The sequence below is a fragment of the Schistocerca piceifrons genome, chromosome 1 (genome assembly GCF_021461385.2).
Source record: "Schistocerca piceifrons isolate TAMUIC-IGC-003096 chromosome 1, iqSchPice1.1, whole genome shotgun sequence".
Lineage (NCBI taxonomy): Eukaryota > Metazoa > Arthropoda > Insecta > Orthoptera > Acrididae > Schistocerca > Schistocerca piceifrons.
The window spans coordinates 999,122,725-999,137,998 of record NC_060138.1 but is presented as its reverse complement, the minus strand read 5'-3'; positions in this window follow the sequence as shown (position 1 = coordinate 999,137,998).

Sequence of the window (15,274 nt, the reverse complement as noted above, 5' to 3'; positions counted from 1 at the left end):
GTTTCTCAGGGATCGAATGAAGGGTAGAGCCACGGGTCGTAACACATCTGAAATGTAACGTCCACTATTCAAATGTGAACAAGAGGTGACCGAGACGTGTAATCAGTGGCACCCCATACCATCGCGCCGGGTGATACGCCAGTATGGCGATGACCAATACACGCTTCCAATGTGCGTTCACAGCGATATCGCCAAACACGGATGTGACCATCATGATGCTGTAAACAGAACCTGGATTCATCCGAAAAAATGACGTTTTACCATTCGTGCACCCAGGTTCGTCGTTGAGTACACCATCGCAGGCACTCCTGTCTGTGATGCAGCGTCAAGGGTAACTGCAGCTATGGTATCCGAACTGATAGTCCATGTTGCTTCAAACGTCGTGCAAACGTCCCCATCTGTTGACTCAGGGATCGAGACGTGGCTGCACGATCCGTTACATCCATGGGGATATGATGCCTGTCATGTCGACTGCTAGTGATACGAGGCCGTTGGGATCCTGCACGGCGTTCCGTATTACCCTCCTGAACCCACCGATTCCATATTCTGCTAACAGTCATTGGATCTCGACCAACGCGAGCAGCAATGTCGCGATACGATAAACCGCAATCGCGATAGGCTACAATCCGATCTTTATCAAACTCGGAAACGTGATGGTAGGCATTTCTCCTCCTTACACGAGGCATCACAACAACGTTTCACCAGGCCGCGCCGGTCAACTGCTGTTTGTGCATGAGAAATAGGTTGGAAACTTTCCTCACGTCAGCACGTTGTAGGTGTCGCCACCGGCGCCAACCTTGTGTGAATGCTCTGAAAAGCTAATCATTTGCATATCACAGCATCTTCTTCCTGTCGGTTAAATTTCGCGCCTGTAGCACGTCATCTTCGTGGTGTAGCAATTTTAATGGCCAGCAGTGTACCTGCTTCTTGATCTCCCTTCGTGTTGTTTCGGTGCTCACTGGATTTGGATTCGTGAGTGCGACTCTCCGTTCTGCTGGGCGTTTTGCAGCTGTCTTCATTTTATTTATCATTATAATCCTCTTCAATGACCGTCCGTTACTATCAGTCAACACACACTCTCGTCCGTGTTGTGACTTAACCGGATGACGTTTTTCCGCTTCCCGTGCGTCCGTTATAAATCTTCGATACGGTGCCTCTTGAAACACCAAGCATTTTCAACTTTTGTAGTCCTGTCTTCCTCAGTTGCATGTAATATTACGGTATATTGATAATTTTTACTTATGGACCGTCTGACGTGCATTTTCCCTGTCCACCATACGCGCACCAGCAATTTGGCCACGTTCGAATTCACTTGGCTCCGACATAATGCACTCACAACTACACAGAACTCTGTTCTGACCACGACTGACTCTTGCAACGTATTGAGGACACTGCGCAGGTACCGTTCGTCGTCAAGTTCAACATCGCAACCTGCAGGCTTGGCTAGCACCTGCATTTACGTTAAAGCATGCATTACTCCCGATTTTCTTCGTATTTCTGTCCAACCCCTGAAATTAGAAGCCAACGATGTATCGGTTGACGTCTAAGAACGTACGTTCTCCGAATTTATACAGTAAAACAGATTACGTTCAATGCGCCGCGGAGGGTGTTAGCGGATAAAGCTGTTGGATACAGAGATGCCGCAACGCTAGAAAATTCTAGTGAGATGTAGCAAGACCTGCAGAGAGTAGAGGCTTGATGCAAAGGATGATCTGTGATCCTTAACATAAAACGAATGTAACGTATTGGGCACAAATAGGAGGAAAGAGCGGTTACTGAAGAATCACTGAAGCAGTCACTGGAATTAGTAAACTCTCATATCAGTTACCTATACAGGGTTGTGAATGAGATGACGTTCGAATGAAAGAAATTCAATCCATATTCACAAAAGTCGAATAGTGTGCCGAAAATGGAGGAGGAGTTACTAAATTACTCACTGTTCTCCAACAAGGAACCCAGTACGTTACCTCCAGTTGATAGATAAGGCTCTTCCATCCAACCCCAATACTTTTATATTCCAATAGTAACACTATCTTCCTGAAGATCGTTTCTAAATGTAGTAGGAATGTGTCAGCGTCGGTTCGTTCACGACAGGAGTATAAAGAATTTCCTCTCGAGCTTAAGAATAAACTCGTAGAGTCACTAATATTCCTCATTTTTGATTGTAGTGATCCTATTCTCCAAGAAATTTCGCATGAGAGCTCACATTGACTGGAACTGATGGTGAATGCTAGTGTGCGATACATTTGTGCCTTGCGCTAATTCGAACATGTAACTCCTACGAACAATTATCATAGCTTCGTGCCGATAAGCGTAGAGTTTATCATAACCTGTGTTTGCTACGCCTTCTTCTAAATTATTGCACTCCCTCTTATTTGTCTTGAACTACTGTCTAAACAACATAGGATGATGATGGTGATAATGATTGGTTTGTGGGGCGCTCAACTGCGCGGTCATGAGTGCCCGTACAAATTCTCAATTTTTTCAAACTCCAATTTTGTACACAGTTCAATCTATTCACTGATGATGAAGTGGAGGAGGAAATGATAAGGACAACACAAACACCCAGTCCCCAGGCAGAGAAAATCCCCGACACAGCCGGGAATCGAATCCGGGACCCTGTGATCCAGAGGCAGCAAAGCTAGCCACTAGACCACGAGCAGCGTACAACAACAAAGGAGAAATGTTCTTTGTCAACAAAGTAAAATTCTGTCTGTACCATACATGTCATTGTCATGTTCTCTAAATCGTTTTCTGTGTCAGGAACCACACTTTGGAACAATCTTCCTCACAATATCAGAGAAAATAAAATATTTTCAAACTTCAAAAGTCAGTTAACGGTCCATCTTCTATGAGAACAGCAATCTCTTTTGTATACTTGTCTGCAACTCTCATCAACCCTTACTCCCCACCACCTTTCCCTCCCCCTTGTCTACAGAGTTCCGTATTGATATCTTGTTCTTTCCCCACAGCCACTGACACTTTGATTTCACGCTTCTCCTCTTTCGTTATTTCTTCCACTTTTCTTGATACTAAACACGACATCAAATGTGGTAAACAAATTAATATCATTCTTAATGCCCTCTATTATTGTTTATTATTATTCTTATTGTTATTGCCACTTATTTTTATTAATAATGGAAATTATTATTATTGTGATTGTTAAGTAATATTTTTTGGTGTTTGTTGTTTCTGGTCAGATGTAAGAGAGTGCCTTAAGCCCCTAATCTTGTCAGGTAAATAAGCAATAAATACAATAAACACGCTTATAAGAATTAGAGGAAGAATTTGGAAGAGTAATATATTTCCACTTTTTTATTGTACTTGCGGCTATCGAAAGAGAGCACGGTTAGAGGCCATTACGTCCAGAAGTGTTCTGCATACGAGCATTAGACGCAAATTTTTAAAAAAAGGAAAAGCTTTTGCATTGGTCCTCGACAAGTTGCATCAGCGTAAAGCTAAAACCAATATAAAGATGTTGTAGGAATAGGTCGTAGGCTCACTGATGAAAAGCTTTCTTCTTTAGCAAGTCACATTTCGCATTCTGTTAAAACTATTTGCTGGAACAGAAATCGAATTCGGACCTCTGACTTTTGCGGGCTTAGCCACCCACTCTGGCAGCAAGCGTCGCCCAAACGAAATGTCTGTCCTAACCTTCTCAATAACAACGAGTAACCTGAAGGAAAGGCGCTACGCAGGCATGAAGGAGTAGCAATCAAATTGCATCGAAAGTTCTTAATAGTTTCGTCAGCTGTACGTGAGAGGAAAACAACGTTTCGATGAGGTAACTGGTGCCTTTTAATCATTATGTTGCAGCTGACACGATGACAAAATATTTCATGAGTTGTCTTCATATGAATTTTAGCGCAAGTGACCGTCTAGCGAAAACGTTATCATGGAAGCGATAGAGGATCATGATTTTGTAGACAGCGACAAACACTGATATGAAATTGAAACTGGGCTAGTTGTACCTTTGTGTAACATTTGATTCTAATTTTGTGCTTTCATACAGCGTTCGAGCCTGCGAGAACAGGAGTTTAGACTATAATTTATTTACAGTAGCTTCCCTTGCTGTGTTATATAACAAGTATCAAACACATTTCGCCCGCATCTCGTGGTCGTGCGGTAGCGTTCTCGCTTCCCACGCCCGGGTTCCCGGGTTCGATTCCCGGCGGGGTCAGGGATTTTCTCTGCCTCGTGATGGCTGGGTGTTGTGTGATGTCCTTAGGTTAGTTAGGTTTAAGTAGTTGTAAGTTCTAGGGGACTGATGACCTAAGATGTTAAGTCCCATAGTGCTCAGAGCTATTTTAACCATTTTTTAAACACATTTCCGTCGGCATATTTCTAAACAGTTTGACTGTCCATGAACAGCGTAGTACCCTCTGACCCTACAAGTGATGCTGCGGCGGACGGATATTATCTTTGATAATTCATGCCTTTGAGTAACATAATGTGCTATTTTTACCTTCCTTGAGCGACCTCCAAGCGTCCATCCGCGTACTTCCCAGGCTGTGAGTAGTGCAGATATTATTTTATTTTATCTGAGCACGCGGTGCCAGTAACGATGCGTCTAAAAACTATTGTGATGCTCTAATATGCACTAATGGAGTCATTTCAGCGCCAAAAGCTTTTCAAGACTCCTTTAGTCGGGGGCCGGATGTACGCATACACGCGCTTGTGTATTCGGTAGACTTGATCACACGCTTACATGAAAAGAACTGCACGTAATTTCTGCAAACACGGAAGGCGAGCCTGTAGCTAGCAGCGTTGCTGTCAGCTTGGCGTTTGGTTGATCGCTTGAGTTCAGACGGAGCGCAATGGTTGATGCAACTGCTTTGTAGCTGTCTTTTGCATCGAGTTACGTACGATTTGACGTGGCTTTCGTTGTCTCATCTTATTAGCGTGCATGTTACCTATTATTCTTCTTCGGCAAGTATTCTGTTCAATATTACGAGTGTTGCGAAGAAGCTTGTTGCACGAAATAGGAAACGAATGCAAAAAGGAAGATGCCCTTCAAAGCTAAAGGATATGGTCAATGGTTTTCTGATCATGAAAATACGAGTTTGGGCCAACAAATCGGCAGTACTAACTTTGACAGTCAAGATGAAGCTTTAACACCATTTAATGAAAGGATTGATGGCGGTGAAATGTGTGCTAATGGTGGTGGTAGCGTTAGGAGTGGAATCGACTGTGTTGCTGTGTTGTGACTGAAAAGCCACTTGTGATACTGGTATGGAGTTTCCAACTTTTGCTATCGACAGCGAACTCAACCCGCGGTAAATTATATACCCGCATAGTAGAAATACTGCTAATACATCATTCTCGTCGCAGATCTCCTTCCCCTGAAAAGTCATACTTGGTGAACAGGGCATTCTCAGTTAGTAGATGACGCACTGCCATGCATTGTGAGAGAGTCTTTATCACTGGATGTGAAAACTATTCACTTCAAAGACACTTAGTTTTATACTTTGGATGAAACTTATTTTATGTCGCAGGCAGTTGGTATGGGTGAAGAAACTGTTGCACCCCGTATTTTGATTTAATTATCGCTTCATTTAACAACGAACATTGTCAGAGAAAGGGTTATGTATCCTTTTTTCTCAAGTGATCTGTGTACTTACGTTTTACAGCTTTTAATGAAGAAGCATTGCTGAAGGCTGATATCCTTTATTGTGTTAGGCGGATATGTCTGAGTGGTTTCCTGGTATGGAAATATTTATGAAGCTCTTCAAGTAAATGCTAGCACACACTCTGAGAATTTATAAACAGGGGCGTACCGACGGGGTCGCGACAGGGGCCCCAGCTAAGTGTACAGGCAAAGAAGAGACTCAAAAACTAACAGAACGAAAACTACGAAAGAAAGACGGTTAAAGAGTAAACCGGGAGAGGTATGCGAGTTTTCCTGCCTCTCGCGCACCTACACTGTCCAGTCACAACAAAAAAATTACGGGTTGAACCGCCTAATTGTAGTACTAACATCAACAATCAAGACGAAACCTTAACGCCATTTAGTGAAAGCTGAAAAGTTATTAAGGACAGTGGCTACCCAAAAACAGACCTTTTGCCGCTCGAGACGTGCAGGAAGAGAGTCAAAACGTTCTGGAAGTTACCGACAGGGATGTGGAGCCATGCCGACTCCTGTGCTGTGGCCAGCTGCTCTACGTTTCTCGGTTGAGAATCCTTGGTGCGATCAACCTGAGCGTGGTGGTTCCGCAGTTTCTCGATCGGGTTTCAATCCAAGATGTTTAGTGGGCAGGAAGGTATGACAAAATCCTGGTGCTCTTTGAATCATGCATGTACACTGCCAGCTGTGATACATTGCATTGTCCTGCTGGAAGATGCCACTGCGCTGAGGAAAAACAGACTGCTTGTAGGGGTGGACAAGGTCACCAAGAATAGGTGCATAAGTTCTAGTTGAGTTGATCCGTTTTGCCTTCCATAATGAAGAGGTCTCCCACGGAATTCCACAAAAACATTCTCCAGACCTTAATGCGCGCAGGGTGTTTGTCCTCAGATTTTTCATACCACACTCACCAACGGCATCTGTCCGATGGGGAATTAATCGTTATTTATCTGGAAAGGCCACCTGTCACCACCCAGTGACCGTCCAGTAGCGCTACTGACGTGCAAATTCCAGCCAATGAACAGCAGTCAGCGTGGATTCATGAACCACGCGCCCACTGCAGGGCCCATCCGCAGCAAGGTTCGCTGAACGGTCGTTGGTGAGACACTGTGGCTGACCGCTTGGTTCATCTGGGTGGTCAGTGGCTCAACAGTTGCTCGTCTGTTAGCCCGTACACAGCTCCGCAGCCGTCATTCACCCCTGTCATCTATAGCCCGTGGTGGATCACAGTTACCTCGGTGCTGGTTTTGGATGGCTCAGCTTTGCCATGCACGGTACACTTTAACCACGGCGGTTAACAGAGTTTCGGAAATGCTTCCACCCTTGGCCCAAAAGCTAATGATCGCACCGTTTTGTACATCAGATAAATCGCACCATTTCCGCACTACGACGATGACTGCACTGTTTTTCCGGGTCCTCCGCTGTTAGTACAGACACCCGCTGTCTGTGAGTGGTTACTGTGCGTCGAAGTCGAGTGCAGGCGGTATTCACATTAATGTGACAGGACCGTATATCTTACGCCTACGGGAAGAAGACATCCTCTCGGTCCACGATAGCAAACGCGCGCTGTTGTCACAGTGTCATTTCTACAGTGTTATTTTGTCATAGTAGCTTCATAAGTAAGTTACTACTAGCAACCTAACGTCTATCGCTAAAACGGTTTATGTAGGAGGTTTACCTTTGGTTCACATGGTAGCCGTCCACGCATGTAGCTCGTGTTAAAAAAAGGAGTCCTTGCTGCTGCTTCACGATGGTATAGTAAGGTCTTTGAAGACCAGCGAACGGGTGCTGAGGCAAGGACGCCATTTGACCGAAGGCTTCCGGTTTTTGTCGATTTCTGCTGGCTGAGAGCTGGAGCGAGACGCATTGATGTAGAAGGCTTTGGCCTTCGAGCTTATTTATAACAATGACCATGACTACAGAATCTTCAGAATGCAATCAGCAAAACCACTTAAGGTCGAATACTGCTGAAAACAGGCCTTAATATTTAGGTATCTCGTCAATACAATTCCCCCCAGCTCCAAAACTTCATTTGAATGGTATAATCAGTGAGTTTGCTTCAACGAAAACAAGGAAACTGTAAGTAATTTACGAGCATAATATAAAAGTGTTCCTTATTGTACGTCATACTAAAACCTATGCACAGTAGCTGCAATAAACAATGAGATGTAGATCGTTTCTTACTTTCAATTTTGTTAGAAAGATTTTACAAAGTGTAATTTATTTACTGGAACGATTTCATTTAAGATTGTAATTAATATGTTGTATGCAGTATTTTTCAACAATTTAGCTCATATAAGCAATATTTTTCAATAATGCTTTGTCGTGTTACCTTCAGTCCCTCAATGAGATATTCAACTGAAAATCTCTCAAAGGGGCGACATTAGAGAGCAGTCCATAAGGTGAAAAACTTTACATGAATTAGTTGTCGCCACAGCTCTCAAGAATTTCTTCATTCTGATTCAAACTTTACCTTTTCTGGTCCATCACCTAATCATTTTCTTATAATCGGGACCGCATCAGGCCTCTGCGTAAGTCAATAGGCGTCATTGTTCGGCTACAACGTTCACCATAAAGTTTTAGGGTCGGCGAGGGAAATCATCGGAGGTTCTAGCTTCTGACCGAAAAGCAATTATCGAAAGTACAAGATTCCGTTGGATGCCAGGCGACAGGTATGGTCAGATGAGTCCCGATTTCAGTTGATAGCAGCTGATGGTAGGATTCAGGTGTAGTGCAGACCCCACGAATCCAAGAACCCAAGTTGACAACAAGGTTCCCTACAAGCTAGTGCTGGCTCCATAACGGTGTGGGCTGCCTTTACATGGAATGGACTGGATCCTCTGACGGGAAATAGTTATATTAGGCTACTTGGAGCCAATTTGCACCCATTCATGGGCTTCATTTTCCTAAACAACGACGGAATTTTTATGCATGAGAATGCACCATGCCAAAGGGCCACAGTTAATCGCGACTGGTTTGAAGGACACTCTGGGCAATTTGTTCGAATGATTTGGGCATCCAGATCGCCCAGTATGAATCTCATCGAACGTTCATGGGACATAATCGAGAGATCACTTCGTGCACAAAATCCTCCACCGGCCACACCTTCGCAATTATAAACGACTAAAGAGGCAGCTTGGCTGAATATTCCAACGACTTGTTGACTCTGTGCCACGTCGAGTTGCTGCACAAAGCCGGGAGAAAGGAGTTCCGATGGCACCTCAATGTAAGAACAGCAAATTACAGTCGAATCGACTTAACATGTTATTAGTAGAAGTCTCTTGTAACAGTTCGTCAATGATTTTTGCAGGCCCCCGACAGTGAACGAGTTCCTGCTTTATCATGTCCCATACGTGTTCATTTGGCGAGAGACTTGGTGATCTTATTGGCTAGGGTAGTTTTTGCACCCTACGAAGAGCACGTTACGCCGCAGCAGCTGTATGCGGACGTGCATTGTCGTGCTGAAAAACTATGTCATCCTTATGACGAAGGAATGACTGAAGCACAGGAATAACAGTCTATACAATGTAGTGGGCACAGGTAACTTTACCTTGCAGGAACTCCAGATGAGAGCGCAAGCTGTAGCTAGTGACCCCCCCCCCCCCCCCTCGAAACACACACATCCGTAGTTTCGTCAAGTATTTGATTTATAATACGATTCAGATATCAAAGTAAATGGTATCAGTTTCAACAATGTTAGCTATGCCATCCGCAGAACCTTATTTGGTCTTTTTTAAGCTGTAGCATAGTGTTTTGGGATCCGCGATCCTTATAATTTATAACAGTCTTTGCACCATGTGGATCACAAAGGTTCTTACCAGGACTTGGTGAAAAGTAATGCCTCAAAAAAATGGTTCAAATGGCTCTGAGCACTATGGGACGTAACGCCTGAGGTCATCAGTCCCCTACAACTTAGAACTACTTAAACCTAACTAACCTAAGGACATCACACACATCCATGCCCGAGGCAGGATTCGAACCTGCGACCGTAGCGGTCGTGCGGTTCCAGACTGTAGCACCGAGAACCGCTCGGCCACTCCGGCCGGCTTTATGTAGTGAAGGTTAGTGAACTTTTTTGGCAGGATTAACAGGATTTCTATTCAAGTGGGTACAGGATTATAAATAAAATATGAAATTCGCGTAATGCAGGAGTAGCTCTAACATAAGGAACAAGAGAACAGGAAAAACGGTAAGCTACTATGGACGGCATAGTGCAGGCGTTATCGTAGCCAAGATAGACGGGAAGCCAACACTCAGCAAAGTAGTACAAGTTCATATGCCATCTAGATCCGCAGTTGATGAGGAGACTGAGAAAAATGTATGTTGAGATAAAAGAAATTATTCAGATGTTACGGGAGATAAAAAAGTGATGGTGACGGGGAACTGTTATTCGGTAGATGGACGAGAGCGAAAAATAGGAAGTGAATATGAACTCGCGGAAAGGGATGAAAGAGGAAGGCGCTTGATAGAATTTCGCATAGATGATCATTTAATCATCACTAAAACTTGGCTTAAGAATCATGAAAGAAGGCTGTACACGTGGAAGAGACCTGGAGACACCAGAATGTTTCGACTGATTACATATTGGTAAGACAAAGATTTCGAAACCAGGTTTTAAACCGTGAGACATTTCCAAGGGAAGACATTTGATTGGTTATGGGCTGTAGATGAAAACTGAAGAAATTCCAAAAATGTGGGAAATTAAAGAGATGGGACCAGGATAAGTTGAATGAACTAGAGGGTGTTGAGAGTTTGAGATGGATCATTAGGCAACGATTGACTAGAATAAGGGAAAGGGATACTGTAGAAAACAAATAGATAGCTTTAAGACATAAAAACTGAAGGCTGCAGAGGATCAAATAGGTAAAAAGACATGGCCTAGTTGAAATCCTCGAATATCAAAGGGTACGTTGAATTTAGTTGATGAAACGAGGAAATATGAAAATGCAGCAAATGACTTCTAAGAAAATGAGAGCGACAGAAAACGCAAAATAATTGAGCAGGAATGGCTAGAAGACAAATGCAACGATATAGAAGCATATATCATACTGCGTATTCAGAAACTAAAGATGTCTTTGGACAAAAGAGAAGCGGCTGTATAAATATCCAAGAGCTTACATGGAAAACCAGTACTAAGCAAAGAAGGGAAATCTCAAGGTGAAAGGAGTATATAGGGGACTGTATATTGGAATTGAATTTGAAGGCAATATTATAGAAAGAGAGTGGGCTAGGTGAAGGTGAGATGAGAGATATGATACTGCGAGAAGAATTTCACAAAGCGATGAAAGAGCCAAGTCGTAACAACGCCCCGGGAATAGACGATATTCTGTCAGAATTACTTATCTACTTAGGAGAGCCATCCGTATCGAAGTCATTCCACCTTGTGTGCAAGATGTAAGGGAAATAACCTCACACTTCAAGAAGAATGTAAAAATTCTAATTCTCCAAATCCAAAGAGTGTTGACTTGTGAATATAACCGAACTATCAATTTAATAAGTCATGGTTGCAAAATACTAACAAAAATTCTTTACAGAAGAATGGAAACACTGGTAGAAACCGATCTCGAGGAAGATCAGTTTGGATTCCGAGAAATTAAGGAACACGCGAGGCCATATCGACCCTACGATGTACCTTAGAAGGAAGATAAAGGAAAGGTACAGCTAAGTTCATCACCTTTTTAGATTTGAAGAAAGCTTTTGACATCGTCGACTGGAATACATACAGTCTTTGACACTTTGAAAGTATCAGGGGAAAAATACAGGGATCGAAAGTTTATAAACAACCTGAACAAAAGGGAAAAAAAGCAGACGGCAGTTATGAGAATCGAATGGCCCGAAACATGAGCAGCGGTCGAGAAGGAAGTGAGCCAATCCCGGTGTTACTGAATCTATACATTGAAAAAGCAGTAAAAGAAACCAACGAAAGATTTGGAGAAGGCATTAAGATTTAGAGAGAAGGAATAAAAACTTTGAGGATTGGTGGTGACATTGTAATTCTGTAAGAGACAACAAAGGACTTGGAAGGGCAATTGAGCGGATCGGGAAGTCTCTTGAAAATAGATTATAAGATCAACAAACGTAAAGGCATGCAGTCGAGTTAAATCAGGTGATGCTGAGGGAATTAGATTAGCTTTGCTATTTGGGCAACAAAATAACTGACATCCGAAGTTGTTGTTGTTGTGGTCTTCAGTCCTGAGACTGGTTTGATGCAGCTCACCATGCTACTCTATCCTGCGCAATCTTCTTCATTTCCCAGTACCTGCTGCAACCTACATCCTTTTGAATCTGCTTAGTGTATTCATCTCTTGGTCTCCCTCTACGATGTTTGTCCTCCACGCTGCCCTCCAATACTAAATTGGTGATCCCTTGATGCCTCAGAACATGTCCTACCAATCGATCCCTTCTACTAATCAAGTTGTGCCACAAACTCCTCCCCAATCCTATTCAATACCTCCTCATTAGTTATGTGATCTACCCATCTAATCTTCAGCATTCTTGTGTAGCACCACATTTCGAAAGCTTCTATTCTCTTCTTTTCCAAACTATTTATCGTCCATGTTTCACTCCCATACATGGCTACACTCCATACAAATACTTTCAGAAACGTCTTCCTGACACTTAAATCTATACTCGATGTTAACAAAGTTCTCTTCTTCAGAAACGCTTTCCTTGCCATTGCCAGTCTACATTTTATATCCTCTCTACTTCGACCATCATCAGTTATTGTGCTCCCCAAATAGCAAAACTCCTTTACTACTTTAAGTGCCTCATTTCCTAATCTAATTCCCTCAGCATCACCCAAGATAATTCGCCTACATTCCATTATCCTTGTTTTGCTTCTGTTGATGTTCATCTTATACACTCCTTTCAAGACACTGTCCATTCCGTTCAGCTGCTCTTCCAAGTACTTTGCTGTCTCTGACAGAATTACAATGTCATCGGCGAACCTCAAAGTTTTTATTTATTCTCCATGGATTTTAATACCTACTCCGAACTTTTCTTTTGTTTCTTTTATTGCTTGCTCAGTATGCACATTGAATAACATCGGGGATAGGCTACAACCCTGTCTCACTCCCTACCCCAACCACTGCTTCTCTTTCATACCCCTCGACTCTTATAACTGCCATCTGCTTTCTGTACAACATGTAAACAGCCTTTCGCTCTCTGTATTTTACCCCTGCCACCTTCAGAATTTGAAAGAGAGTATTCAAATCAACATTGTCCAAAGCTTTCTCTAAGTCTACAAATGCAAGAAACGTAGGTTTGCCTCTCCTTAATCTCTCTTCTAAGATAAGTCGTAGAGTCAGTATTGCCCCACGTGTTCCAACATTTCTACAGAATCCAAACTAATCATCCCCGAGGTCTGCTTCTATCAGTTTTTCCATTAGTCTGTAAAGAATTCGCGTTAGTATTTTGCAGCTGTGACTTATTAAACTGATAGTTCGGTAATTTTCGCATCTGTCAACACCTGCTTTCTTTGGGATTGGAATTATTATATTCTTCTTGAAGTCTGAGGGTATTTCGCTTGTCTCATACATCTTGCTCACCATATGGTAGAGTTTTGTCAGGACTGGCTCTCCCAAGGCTGTCAGTAGTTCTAATGGACTGTTGTCTACTCCGGGGGCCTTGTTTCGACTCAGGTCTTTCAGTGCTCTGTCAAACTCTTCGCCGGCCACGGTGGCCGAGCGGTTCTAGGCGCTTCAGTCCGGAACCGCGCGACTGCTACGGTTGCAGGTTCGAATCCTGCCTCGGGCATGGATATGTGTGATGTCCTTAGATTAGTTAGGTTTAAGTAGTTCTAAGTTCTAGGGGACTGATGACCCCAGATGTTAAGTCCCATAGTGCTCAGAGCCATTTGAACCATCAAACTCTTCAAGCAGTATCATATCTCCCCTTCATCTCGTATATCCTCTTCCATTTCCATAATATTGTCCTCAAGTACAATGCCGTTGTATAGACCCTCTATATACTCCTTCCACCTTTCTGCTTTCCCTTCTTTGCTTAGAACTGGATTTCCATCAAAGCTCTTGATATTCATGCAAGTGGTTCTCCTTTCTCCAAAGGTCTCTTTAATTTTCCTGTGGCAGGATCTATCTTACTCCTAGTGAGATAAGCCTCTACATCCTTACATTTGTCCTCTAGCCATCCCTGCTTAGCCATTTTGCGCTTCCTGTTGATCTCATTTTTGGCTGCTTCATTTACTGCATTCTTATATTTTCTCCTTTCATCAATTAAATTCAATATTTCTTCTGTTACCCAAGGGTTTCTACTAGCCCTCGTCTTTTTACCTATTTGATCCTCTGCTAACTTCACTATTTCATCCCTCAAAGCCACCCATTCCTCTTCTACTGTATTTCTTTCCCCCATTCCTGTCAATTGTTCCCTTATGCTCTCCCTGAACCTCTGTACAACTTCTGGTTCTTTCAGTTTATTCAGGTCCCATCTCCTTAAATTCCCACCTTTTTGCAGTTTCTTCAGTTTTAATCTACATATCCGAAGTAGATAGGATGTAAAATGTAGACTGGCAATGGTAAGAAATACCTTTCTGAAGAAATTTGTTAACATGGAATTTGGTATCAAGTGTTATGGAGGTTTTTCTGAAGGTATATGTCTGATGTGTAGCCTTTTATGGAAGCGAAATGTGGGCGAAAAACAGTTCAAACAAGGAGAGAATAAAAGGTTTTGAAATGTGGCGGTACGGAAGAATGATTATTAGATGGGTAGTTTATGTGACCGAGGAGGAGGTACTGTATAGAATTTGATAGAAAAGATTGTGATATAACTTGACTAAAAGGAGGGGGTGCTTGATAGAACACATTCCGAGACATCAAGGGATCACCAATTTAGTATGGGAGAGAACTGTTGGGGTTAAAGGGAAACCGAATGAGGAATATACTCGTAGTAGGCAGGTTCAAAACGATGGAGGCAGCAATAGTTATTCGGTGATGAACAGGCTTGCAGAGGGTAGAATAGCGTGGAGACCTGCATCAAAACACTCTTCGGACTGAAGACCACAACAACAACAACAACAATAATTATGACTGATGCCTTTTCACTTTAAATGACAACATTGAATAAGTGTGATTAGTTAATTACGAAGACGTGCTCAAAAATATGAAAAATCTTGAAGCTGTCTAATAAAATTTATTAACGTAATACCTCTTCATTCTTAATGTCTACACATTTATTTCTTTACTTCGTCACCCTGGCAACGAACACGTTTCTTCCAAAGAGAGACCATTTTGTTGATACCGTCACTGAACAATGTTTGACTTTGTTGACAGAGCCACAACCTTACCTCTGCTTGCACCGCTTCGTTACTATCAAAGGGAAGCCCTCGAAGGCGTGCTTTAACTTTAGAAAACAGACAAAAATCGGATGGGGCCAATTCGGGACGGTATGTTGGACGATCCATGACAGTGAACGCAGGGCGTCGGATTGTTGCAGATGTCGCACCGCTCGTACGTCGGTTGGCATTGTCATGCTAAAGCAGAGGTCGCTCCATGTGTGAACGATCTCTTCGAATCCAAAACTCCATTACAGTATGCCGTTTCTCATCCACCAACATGGTTACGTTACGCACCACACCGCCACGTTACACCTTACATTTCGGAGTCCTCTAACGGCAGTGCTGCAAATACGTAGCCACGA